Raw genomic sequence first — 13,838 nt, 5'->3', positions numbered from 1 at the left:
GGAATCCTCAGATTGGTTGTGGACAGGAGGATAGCAACCCACTATTTTGATGCACACAGCTAGTTCCAGAGGGAGAATATGGACCTTACTGTCAAATATTTCTTTTATCAGTATGAGCAGTCCACCTCTGCCAGGTCCAGACTGCAGCACCTGGGGGCAACACAATGACTGATGCCTGGGTTCAGAACATGAGGAAGGCCAGCTGGTGGGGGGAGGGGGGAAATCCAACAGGGCCTGGGGCAGTGAGGGAGATGGCTCTGGGTCACCTCCCCATAGGGCAGGCTCTGGTGTCTACCTGCTAAAGAGCAGCACACTCACCCTCAAGACATCCCTCTCCGTGACAGAACATGAGGCTGAGTCCCACAATCCCAGGAGAAATGGGGGATACACATCTTTTCAAATGCAATGGCCTCTGCAAAGCTTGGCCCCAGGGATGTTGGAGCCTTGGAGTCACAGAACTCTGATGCCCATGATACCAGCCCTTTCTGCCCCTGCACTCAGAGCCACTCATACATCCTCTCTCCCCTGACCCATCTCACCCCGTCCACATACCTGGACCAGGTCTCTACTTTCCTCCTTGTACTTCCTCTTTGTCTCTGTTTCCCTCTAACCACATCTCTCTGTTTCTTCCTTTCACTCTCTACTTGCCCAATTCCCCTATCACTCATCCAGTGTCTCTCTCCTTACCTGTCTCTTTCTCCACGTCTCCCCAGGCTTCAGGCTATCTGCTCTGTGCATGCAGCCCTGTCCAGGAGCACAGGGCACTCCTGCCTCTCCCCCTTTCCTGTCATGTTTTGTCCCAGGCCCTGATCACAATGGGGGAGAATCCCCCATACAGCAGCTGCCCATATTGACATTTGCTATAGCAATGCTGGCAGCATGTGGACAGCCAGACATTTACCCTTGGTGGCCCAGCCAGGACCCAAAAGCTGCTGGAGGGCTGGCTGCTTCCCTAAGCTGGGAGGAAAAAGGGGCTCACAGGGTTCAGGGTCCCTGGGGAAAAGTGGATTGGCTTGGCCGATGTAGAGGGAGCCATATGCTTACACACAACTCTCCTGGGCGATGTCAAAGGAACCCATCTCAGACCATGGACCTCTGCCTTCCCCATGGCTCAATATGGCAACAGGGGGAGCTTTATGGGACATCGTGTGACTCGCCACAAAAATTGCGCCATTTGCCCCCTTGGAGGCCACCTGGTTTGGTGCTACTGGGGGCAGCTGGTAAGGTGCACAAGGGCCAAGAATCAATGCAGGGCCTCCTTACTGGTCTCCTGAATCCATTCCTCACCATCAGAATAGACCCTTTCCTGGAGACCTGCCCTGCTCATCAGCACAAACCCCATCAACTAGCACGTGCGCTGTGTGCTCATGAGTATCTATGTACAGAATTAACAACCACCACCAGAGCTCCCTAAAGGATGTACCCAACTCCTCAGATGGAACTATAGGTCCCTTCCAGGCAATACAACCCCAAAGAATGATCTGTCTTCTTCCACCAACACTATACATTCTACCTGTTGGTTAACTGCGTATACAGGAACCCCAAAGTGTACACTTGATGGGGAAGGAGTGTCGATTTACTGGAAGCAGACGTTGACACAGAAACACAACTATGACAAGTGTATTTGGGGACATTAGGAAGGACAATGTGGAGGGGACGGGGTGGGCAGGGAAAGCATTCAGACCAAGGGGCAGATTAGACACCATCTCTAAATATATAATAACCATAGCTGGTTTGTAATGGTTCAGTGTCCTCTTCAAATTTCAAACTGATTGCCCTCTATGTCAAAGTGATTTTGAGTCATTGCAAAGGGATCTTCTGTTCTCCTCTATGCATTCGGTCTTCTACAATACATCTGTGGCCTTGGATGAGCACATATTTGTGTGGCTGCATTTGTGTGTGTGCCTGTAATGGAAGACGATTATCTTCAGATCTTAGAGTTAGATCCCTGGGTGTACACATTCTCATACTTATCTTTTCCTTCTTTGTAAAGAAGGACCTGAATTTTAATAGAAAACACACAGGGGTCTTCGTTGTATCTTTTGAAACAGGAATTGCCAATCTCCCAGCCTCAGGTATTATACCCTTAGTTTCAGGAAATTGAATGAACATCTGTTGATGATCTTCTGTGTGCAGATACATTCATTTCCACCCTGAAAAGGGTGAATGCCCACTCATCCCATACATTTTACAAATTTCTTGTGTGCTTAGCCACCTCTTCATCGCACTGACCTCAGAGATCAACATTGTCCCTGCTTCTCAGATTACAAAGCTGAGGCTCTGAGATGGCCCCGCTGAGAGCTGGCATTAAGGCTGAGACAGCAGGAACACAGGCAAAGCCTCAGGAAATTGTGAGGGAAGTTTCGGAGATGCAAACCTTCAGGCAGGGTGGTGACAGCAGGTGCAGGGGTGCGGTGACAAGAGTCCAGCAGGGGCGCTTCCTGGTCAACCCTGAATTCCCCGCTAAGAGTCTGACTCAGGCTGAAGGCCAAGGAAGATGATCTACAACCTTTCGTCACACTTAGTCTCACAGAGGCACACAAACTTAGGCAGACAAGCATCCCATAAGAACCAAGTTAAACTACAAATCTCCAGGGCATTCTTTCACACAGATCCAGAACCTTCAGAAAACCAAGGGAAACAACAGTCTTTATTTAGATAATGAACTAATTTGGCCACACTTTGGCCACAACGACATTTCAGAGATGATACCTGCATGAACTGTCCTTGAACCCAGGCAGCAAATCTCTGTGGACTTCACGCTGCGCTCGCTCTCCCTGCCCAGGTTGTGGGCCCTGCCAGAAATGGCCTCCAACTCCATCTCACTGAGTCCAACACCCTCCCCTCTGCACCATCTCAGCTATCCCTTCTCATGCACAGTCTCCATTTCATTACCATGAGATTCATGTCTCCATCTCTTGTACTTGAGGACCCATTACTGGAGCTGCCACTATTGTAGATCAGAAGCTCCATGTCATTTAATGCATGTGACTCTCTCCGCATTAGGACACTTGAAGCCCCTGAGGGGGGTGTGCCTCATCTCTCACAGGGCCAGGAACATGGACTCTGTACAAGGCATGTCTACAGAACTGATACGCCTGCTTTTCTATGAAGAGACTCTTTCCTTCTCCACAAGAGACACCTGCAGCCCAGCTCAGTAAGGGAAAATGACACAGCCCAACATATGTATGTCTTGAGAAAGCTGAAGAATCTTAACAGTGTCCTCAGCCAGCAGCACCCTTGCATTGCAAAGCCTGTGCAGCCATCTCTACGTCTTCTCAAAGACTCAACAACACAGAAGCTGAATATGCTGAACATATCAACTTATACTGTTCAGATCACCTCACAAATAGTAGAGGTGGAGGTGGTGGGTCCTGTCCCTGAGAACACCAAGGAGCTGGAGGTGGCACATAGAGCCCATGAACAGTGATAAAGGGGATCTGTGGGGAAGGGCCTGTAGGATGGACCTGGTAAAGAAGAAGGTCCTCTTGCATCCATAGGGACCTACGGGACAGAAGTGACAGGTATGTTGGTATGACAGAGAAGCAGAAATGCCCACAGGAGCTGAAACACAATGAAGCAGGTGTTGGCACCTGGCCCCTTGTTCATTCATGGGTTCTAGTAGAATGGAGCATCAGTGCCAGAAAACTCTACCCTCCCACGAGGTCCCACCTATGACCTGAAGGTACCAGATGCCACAAGGAGAAACTACTGTTACCACACATCACTGCCAATGTTTACAAATGAAGAAAGCCAAGGAGTCCTATTCTAGAAGACTGATGACACTAATGCCAGTCTAATAAATGAACGCATTCCAGAGAGGCAGACATCTATGTCCAAGACCCCTCTGGTGTCCTCTTCCACCAGATCTGAAGACTTTTTATTTGCACATTGAGAACAGACAGAACATGAAGGAATGAAAGAAAAGCCCAGCACCACACAGAGATTCAGGGCCACCCCAGGGTCAAAGCTCAACCTGCCATCCCATGCCTGTCCTCACTCTGCTTCCCTCCCTGACAAAGACGTCTGTGCAAGGCCACAAAGACCTCTGAGGAGATGGGGGTTCCTGGAGTCCTGCAGCGGGCCTGGAAATGTGTTTTCTGAGAGAAACACGTTACCTGTGCACATTCATTGGTCTCAGGTATGTTTATCTTAATTCACAGGTAATTCAGCTTTTAAATACAATATGAGTTGCAGAGCTATTTTGTCCCATTGTAAAAGGGAGGTTGAAATTCCACATAAAAGAATGAACAGAAACAGGTCTAGATTTCAGGTGTAAAACTCCCATAAGGTATCATGAGACAAAGTACCAGTTACAACTGCTCCCGGGACACAAGAGAACCTGCACATATAAACACAACTGAAGAACTCTGTGAGGTACTGGCCCTGCAGGTAATCACTGATTCTCTCCCTTCACGACTGCAGTTCCACGTACATTTTCGAGTACACGTGCCGCTTCTGAAAATTCAGAGTATTTCCACCTAGGGGACGACTGGAGAAATTCTCTATCGCAAATTTACCAACACAGAAAGATCAATAATGAATTCTGAAATTTACCTAAGAACACTCAGCACTGCACAAAGCACACAATATAAAGTTGGAAAGAGTTTTCATCTTTTCCAGTCACGAGGCTCATCGCAGACATTCGGAACAATTTCATCGCCTACACTGAAATAGGAAAAAATGAAAATAATAAGGATAATCCCATGTAAAGAAGGTGTGGAAGGAGTCAGACGCTGCAGAAGACTTGAGGGTGCAGGGAAGTGTCATCCTCCTCAAGTTATTTCCACAAACACAAAGTGAGACCCACGTGGTCCTCAGCCTCCACTCACTTGTGGCTTCCAGAGGCGCCAGCTAACATGATGATGTTAAACTGGAGAAGCCTGGAGGCTTGTGAGGACATAAATCAAACCGTAAAGACACCAGAGGACATAGAAAACCAGACAAGTCCAGATAAAAGTTTCCAGAAAGCATTGCAACTGAAACGGGCAATAGAATTTACCTTGTCTTTCTCTGCATCCTTGGTAGAGACACAACTGATATTCCCCATGGGAGCTGCACCACGTCCTGGGTCTCATAAGGCTGGAGGTGGATGGAGGCTGATTCTGACTTTCATAGACTGTGTGGAAGAAAAACAAACCGTCCGCCACATGTTTCATTATATTCAACTCTTTCACACTCTCAAGTCCCTTACCAGGGGCAGAGGGGTTTTCTGGTGCCTCGGATGACCCTTGAGGACAAGAGGGAGATCTGATCCTGTCCCTTGAGGAAGGTTTACAGGGCCCTGGTTCAGGTGTTTTTATAACTAATCAAGCATCTGTGAACAGCTCAGGTGTCAACTAGCTAGAAATAAAGTCAGGGATGTGTCTCATCCCTCAGAGAGCCCAGCACATGGTCTCTGTACAAGCTACATCCTAGGGAGTGCTATGTCTGTCAGCCTGTATAAGGCCTCCTTCCTTCTCTATCAGAGGCACGTGTTGCCCAGCTCACTATGTGGAAATGACTGCCCATTTCATGCATGCCCTGAGAAACTTGAAGAACGTTCCAACGTCCTCACTCAGGCTGACCTGAAAGCCCTGTGGTGCCATCACTGCATCTTCTCCAAACACTCAACAAGTAAAAAGACAAAACGTGTTTTATAAGTCAACTCATACTGTTCAGATCATCTTTCCAGATGGTGGAGGTGGAGGGTGAGGTCCCAGAGGCCACCAGGTTGGAGAAGATGGGGGTAGCCCAAAGCCCACAGATGGTGATAAAGGGCAGCCCATGGGGTGTGACATGGAGGGCACTTCTGGGAAAGGAGGAAATGTTCTGGAAGACACGTTGACCTGCAGGACAGAAATTAAACTTTTGAGATTTGGTAGGGTAAAAGGTGAAAAATCCAACACCAACACCAACACTAACATAGGTGAACACCAATGAAGCCGGAACGGTACCTGTCTCCTTCCCCTCCCCCTGGTTTCAACAGGGCAGCATCAGTGCCACAAAACTCCACCCTTCCTACTGGGTGCCACCTAGAGCTTCTAGGAGTTTGAGGCGACAAAGCAGTGCATTGCTGGCAGCATGCATGGTACTAGCTGTGTCTGCAAATGTAGGGAAGGAAGTGGCTAGTCTTAAAGGATCAGAGGGATAATTCCAGACTACTAAAGAAAGTCTGTTCCACACACACAGGCTTCTATTTCCAGGACGACTCTCTACCCAGCCCTTCACCACCTCAACAGCTCTGTCTTGGCATAATAAGAGCTGAAATGATGAGAAAGAATTTTGTTTTTGTATCATTCATTTACATCTTGAATCCATTTCAAGTTAATTCTTGGAGTGGTATAACATAAGGTGCTAAGCTTTATTCTTATACATGTGAATATCCAATTTTCCCAGCACCAGTTATTCAAGAGACTACTCTTCTCCACTGTGTATTCTTGACTCCCTTGTCAAATACTAGTTGACTGTGCATGCATGGGTTTAGTTTGGGCTCTCAATTTCTGTTCCATTGTCTTGTGTGTGTGCTTATGTCAGTGACATAACTCATTTCTTTGTGTTAGAATGCAGCTTGAAGTCAAGAAGTGTGATGCCTCCTGTTTTGTTCTTTCTTGCATTGGCTACTTGGGGTCTTTTTGTGGTTCCAAATACATTTTAGGATATGTTTTTCTAATTGCCTAAAAATTGCATTGGAGTTTTGATAGAGATTGCACTGAATCTCTAGATGGCTTTGGGTAGTATGGACATTGTATCCATATTAATTCCTCCAAAAGATGGACATGGGATGGCTTTTCACTGACTTGTGTGTTCTCCCGTTTCTTTCACCCAAACTGAATATCTTCCATTTCTGCACACAGGTTTTATAATTTTCTGTAGAGAGATCTTTCACTTCCTTGGCTAAATTTATTCCTATATATTTTATTGTTTTTGATGCTGTTGTAAATGGGGTTGTTTTCTCTACTTCTTTTTGGATAATCTTTTTAGATAATAGTGTATAGGAATGCTACAGTATTTGATATGGTGACTTTCTATTTTGCAACTTTACTGCATTTCTTGATTAGATATTAACAGATTCTTTTACATTAAACTTTTTATTTCATTCTTTTACCTTATTTAAAAAAATCATTTTATTTGGGAATAGCTGACACACTATGCTACATTAGTTTCAGATGAACAACATAGTGATTGGACAAGTGTATACATTCTGCTAACCCAGGGGTAGCTATCATCTGTCACCATGTATCACTATTCCGGTACCATTCTCTATGCTCCCTATGCTATATCTTCTATCTGTGATTTATTCATTCCATAACCAGAAGCCTGCATCACCCAATCCCTTTCACATACCTATGGCATCCTTGTCTTGTGCCTGATCTTAGAGGAAAATCTTTCACAATTTCATTATTGAGCATGATGTTAGCTGTGGGCTTCACATACATGGCCTTTCTTATGTTGAGATATGTTCCTTCTACACTGAATTTTTAAAGAGTTTTTTTTTTTTAGCACAAATAGATACCAAATTTTCTCAGAACATTTTTCTGTGTCTATTGACATTGTCCCATGAGTTTTCTGTTTAATTTTTAAAATGTATTTATTTAGTTTAGTTTAAATTTATTTATGTATTTCTTTAGTATTTATTTTTTCAAGTTTTTATTTAAATTCCAGTTGGTTAACATACAGTGTAATGTTGGCTTCATGTATAGAATGTAGTCATCCATCACTTACATACAACACCCAGTGTTCCTCACTACTAGCGCCCTCCTTAGCCCATCACCCATTTAACCCATCCCCCTGCCCACCTCCCCTCTAGTAACCCTCCGTTTGCTATTTATAGTTAAGAGTCTGATTTGTGGTTGATTTTTCTTTCATTCAATTATGTGAGGGGTCACACTGATTGATTTGCATTTCTGAAACATCCTTCCTTTACAGGGAAAAAACCCTTCATCACGGCCAATGATCCTTTTAATGTGATGCTGAATTTGGTTTGCCTATACGTTATTGGGAATTTTTCATCTATATTCATCACGGGGATACTGGCCTATAGTTTTCTGTTCAGGTAGTATCCTTCTCTGGCTTCCTACCAGGGTAATTCCAGTGTCATGAAATGAGTTTGGTGGTGTTCATTCCTTTTGAATCAGTGAGAGGACTGCTGTTAGTTTCTTCTACAAATGTTTGGTCACATTCTCCAGTGAATCCACCTGGTCCTGGGCTTTTTTCCCCTGAGAGAATTTCGATTACTGATTCAATTTACTTGCATTGGTTATCTTCTTGTATTGATACAGTCTTCCTTTAATGGGTCTGCGCAAACCTTCTATATCTTCCTGATACAGTCTTGGTAGGTTGTGTGTTTCTAAGAGCCTATTCATTTCTTCTAGGTAGGCGGTTTGCTGGCCTCTAATTTGGCCATAGTCGCCTCTTTGTCTCCTTTATGTTTCTGTGGTACCAGATGTAATGTCTTCTCTTTCATTTACAATTCTTTTGATTTGGGTCCTCTCTCTGTCTTAGCATAGTCTATGTACAGTATTGTCAATTTTGTTTCACTCTTCAGAAAACCCACTGTTGGTCTTCTTCATATTTTCTATTGATTTCATGGTCTCAGTTTCATTGGTTTCCACTCTCATATGTATTACTGTCTCCCTTCTGAGAACATTGGACGTAGATTGTTGTTTTTTTCTAGTTCTTTGAAGTTAAAAGTAGTTTGTTCATTTGAGTCCCAAATCTATCCTCCATGCATGCAAATCCAGTGACTCATCAGAGAACCTTCAACAGGTCTTTCCTGTCCTGTCATTCTCAGAACTTGAGAAATAGAACCAGAAAATTTATTTGAAGACACAATAGATGAAAACTTCCCTAATGCGGGGAAGGAAACAGATCCAGAAGCAGGAGGCACAAAGAACCCCCAATATATTCAACAGAAGCAGATCCACACCAAGTCATATAGTAATTAAAACACAAAATGTCATGATAAAGAAAAATTTTAACAGCAGCAAAACCAAAGATGACAGTTACCTACAAGGGATACCCCATAAGATTATCACTGGATGTTTTTCAGAAGAAACTTTGAAACCATAAGTAAGCAGCATGGTATGGTAAAGGTGCTGAATGGAAAACATCTGCAGCCAAAGAGAGTCTATCCAGCACACTATCATTCAGATGGAAGGAGAGATCAAGAGGTTCCCAAATAAATGCTAAGCGAGTTCACAACCAACAAACCACCCCTGCAAGAAATGTTAAAAGGGACTCTTTAAGTGGAAAAGAAACACCTAAATTGACAGTATTAAAGGGTGAAACGCAAAAGCAATAAAAATGAATATATCTGTAAAACACCAAAGTATTCACAATATGAAAGGTTTTGAAATATGAACACTACATATCTACAACACGGGGAGGAGAGGAGTAAAGAACTGGTTGTGGGGTCCCCGGATGTGGGGACCATGACCTGAACAGAATTATTCAGCGAGGAACACAGAAGTTTGACATGCCATTTTCATGGCTGGGATGGAGCTGCAGATGGGGATACTGAGCCAAAACCTAACCTTGGCCCAAACAATAGGTTTCCCCCTGAGCCCAAAGCCAAGGACTGACCCACACCCTAACATGTGCCCTCAACTCAGCTGTCTGAGGAGATCACTGAATGAGTGGTGGTTGGGCCCCTACTTCCTCTTGGGACCTAACCCTAACATTAGCCATGGCCTGGTCCCAAGGAGGTTCCACCTCCTAGGTCTGAGAAAAGAACTGATTTGGGGCCCATGACTGGCACAGCATCATTCAGCAAGGAATCCAGGAGTTTGCTATGAAATTTCCAGAGTCAGAATGGAGCTGCAGAAGGGGATCCTATGCCAAAACCTTATCCTGAACACACAAATAACTGATTCCTGATCCCAAACCCTAAGCCTGTCCCATACCCTAACAGGGACCCTCAACTCAACCCCCCATGGAGATCACTAAACTGGTGTCAGTTCTGCCCCTGCCACCTGTCAGGACCTAACCCTACCCATAACCAAGGCTCTTGCCCTAAGGGGGCCCACCTTTTAGGTCTGAGGTAAGAGCAGATTTGGGGCCAATGACTGGAACAAAATATTGCAGTGAAGAATGCAGAACTTCACAGTAACATTTTCAAGGCCAGGATGGAGCTTAGATGGGGATGTGGAGCCAAAACGTAACCCAGGCCCATTCAGTCATCTGGTCCTGAACCCAGTCCTAATCCTGACCCAAACCCTAACAGGTGCCCTCAACTCAGCCCTCCAGGGAGATCACTGCAGTGCTGTTGGTTGAGCCCCTGGTGGTCAGACTCTGAGGTCCTGGGACCTAACCCTAACACTAATCATGGCTCTGGACTTAAAGGGGCCCACCTCCTAGGGCACAGAAAAGAATGAATTTGGGGCCTATTATCCAAGAGGAATCCAGGCATTCACCATGACAATTCCAGGGTCAGAATGGAGCTGCACTAAGGGATTCTGTGCCAAAACCTGAACCTGGAATACACATACCATCAGCCATTCCCAGGTCACAAACCCTAAGCCTGTCCAACACCCTAACTCACACCCTCAACTTAGCCCTCCGTGGAGACCACTGAACTGGTGTCGGTTCTGCCCCTGCCACCTCCCAGGACCTCACCCTAACCCTAGCCATGGCTTGGCCCTAAAGGGGTTCCACCTCCTAGGTCTGAGGAAAGAACAGATTTAGGGACCATGACCAGCACAGAATATTTCAGAGAGGAACCCAGAATTTTGCTATATCTCCAAGGCTGGGATGGAGGTGCAGGAGGGGATCCTGAGCCCAAACCTAACCCTGGTCCACCCCATCATCTGGCTCCTAAATGCAACTCCTAAGCCTGATGCACACCCTAACAACTGAACTCCACTCAACCCTCTGGGCAGATCACTGCACTGGCCGGCATTTTGGCCACTGCCACCCTGCTCAATTGATCCCTGATCCTAGCCATGGCTCTAGCTCGAGTAGGGCCCACTGCTTAGGTCTGAAGAATAAATGACATAGGGGCTCATGTCCAGTACAGAATTATTCAGCGACAAACCCAGAACTGCACTGTGACATTTCCACAGCCCGTATCCCCTACAGCAGGTCCTCAGGAAACCCGGCTTCTGTCAGCATGGACAAGTCCCCACATTCTCCCCTCCCGAAACCCGCCCACCCACCCCGCAGCGGGTCCCGAGGAGGAGGAACACCAGTCTGTGCCGGTGGAAAGGTGGCCGGCTGGCGGCGCATGCGCCACTCAGGTCAGGGAGCTGAGCTCTGGCGCCCCCTGCAGGCAGTGAAGGCAGTGCAGGATTCACTGGGCTACCTCTAGTCTAGGTGAATCCGTTAACTTTTGGGAACTCAAACTGAAACGGAGCCCAATATCCCCCAACTTCTCCAGGAATACTTAAAGAACAACTAATTGGAAACAAAACGCAATGAAACGAAACGAGGTGAAATGAAATGAAATGAAATGAAATGAAATGAAATGAAATGAAATGAAATGAAATGAAATGAAACGAAACGAAACAAGACAAGGTGAAATGAAATATAAATACAAACTTCGCAACTTACACCAGATTTCACTCAAAATTGCAGATCCATTTCAAGTGCAAAACTGTCAAGGCAGGTCGCTCAGTCATTTGAGTGTCCAACCTTGGCTCAGGTCATGATCTGGCAGTTCGTGACTTCCAGACCCACATGTGGCTCGCTGCTGTAGCCTGTCAGCACAGAGCCCGCTTCAGATCTTCTGTCCCTCTCTCTCTCTCTCTGCCCCTCCCCCGCTTGCGCTCTCTCAGAAATAAATATTTTTTTAGAAGTGCAAAACTATCAAAATATCAAAAAGAAAACATAAAACAAAACCTACGTGACCTTGGGGTTTTAAGACACCAAAACCAATCCACAAAAGAAAAAAACTGGCAATGTGAACTTTATAAAATTAAAACTTTTACTCCATGAAAGACCTTGTTCAGAGACCCAAAAGGCAAGCCTACAAACTGCAAGAAATATTTGCAAAACACACATCTGATAACAGATTTGTATTCAAAATACATTAAGAACTTTCAGAAAACTCTCAGAAGTCAACAATCAGAAAACACACAACCTAAATGAGAATGGGTAAGGATCTGAAGAGACACCTGGCCAAAGAAAATAGACGGATAGTAAATAAGCATACAAAAGTATGCTCTACATCCATGTATCATTAGGAAATTCCAAATTGCTACACACCGATTAAAACTGCTAAACTCCAAAAAAATTTTGACAATGCCAATTGTTAGAGAGTGCAGAATGAGAAGAACCCTCCTTCATTTGGGAAATGCATGTGCAGCCACTTTGGAAGTGAAAACTAGTAACAGGAAACCTCACTAAAATGAAGTCTAGGAAGGCTTGGCAGGAGAGACTCTCACACCTACCACTCTACATCAATTGCAGACCCAACGGGACCATTTTACTATCCTGGCAGGAGGAAGAAAGGTTTCCTCCTCCCCAGACAACAGCTCAGCCAATGACAGACTGTCACAGGTCAGCCAATGAGAAGCCACTACACATCAAGCCCCCAGTTTACGCCAGTGAACTTTCTGTTTAGGACAGTGCCTCCCAACTTCCTCGGTTTCCTCTATAGAAGACTAATGCTCCTCTGCTTTGTTCCGTGTGCTTGCTTATGGTTTTGCCTAAGCTTGCTTGTCTTGGATTGAAATTCTCAACTATTCCCAAATAAACCCATTTTTGCTGGTAAAATAATTGGCGATTTCATTTTTAAGTTTAACAGAAAATAGTTTGGCATTTTTCCCCAAAGTTAAACAAGTCTTGCCTTAAGAATCAACCATCATCACACTTCAGGTACTCACACAACTGCTTTGAAAAACTATTTCCAAACAAAAACTCGCATGCAGCTATGCACAGCAGCTCTATTCGTAATGGCAAAAGTCTTCAAGAAATCAGGATGTCCTTCAAAATATGAATCCATAAGCAAACAGGAAGCAGAATATGCCACCATGCCCAAGATAAGTCTCTTGGGCACAAGTATTATTTGGGGCTAATCGATTTTAACAGACAGAAGACAGAGGAGAATCTCTGAAAACCGAATAAAAGTTGTCCTTTAGTGAGAAAAATTTACATTTACAAAGGAACCCTCCATTTGTAACAAAGTCTCTGGACTTAAACCTGATTAACAACCTTACCCCTCATATACTCTTGCTTGGTCTGATAGCCTCCCTTAATTGGCCTTCCGACTACTGAAACATTCCAAGTGATTACTTCAGCCATTTTGGGAAGTTAATCAGTTTTCCTGAGTATGTCCCACGTATACAGGATGTATACACGCAATTACAGTTCTGTTTTTCTCCTGTTAATCTTTTATCACAAGAAGTAGTCTCAGCCAAGAACCTAGAAAAGTAAAGAAAAATTATTTTTAGTCACCTATACATGCAATGCACTACTACTCAGCAGTAGAAACGAATGATCCATCACCCCTTACAAAGACATAGATGAATCTTACACATATTTTGCGAAGTAAAAGAGTCCAGTCTGAAGAGGCTACGTACTGTATGGCCCCGTTTATAGGACATTCTGGAAACGGCAGAACTACAGAGATGATAAACAGATCATGCAGTTAGAGTTCAAGGTATTCCGTATATTTTAGTGATAGGTATGTGCCACTACGCATTTGGCAAAACTCAGATGTTTCCAGCCCAAAGACTACATCATGATTATCCAACTGAATTATTTAGGATGTGGGATTGTCACAAGATATAATACAGAATGTGATACATGATCTAACTGTACTAGAAATGTATGAAGAAACTCACTGTAGGTGCCGGGGCAGAAAGTGCTAACCTAAGCAGCTTTGGGAATGAATGAAATGTGTACTGAAAGCACATAGA

This window comes from Panthera onca, chromosome A3 (assembly GCF_046562875.1).
Source record: "Panthera onca isolate mPanOnc1 chromosome A3, mPanOnc1 haplotype 2, whole genome shotgun sequence".
Taxonomy (NCBI): Eukaryota; Metazoa; Chordata; class Mammalia; order Carnivora; family Felidae; genus Panthera; species Panthera onca.
Note: the sequence above shows the minus strand (reverse complement) of the source record.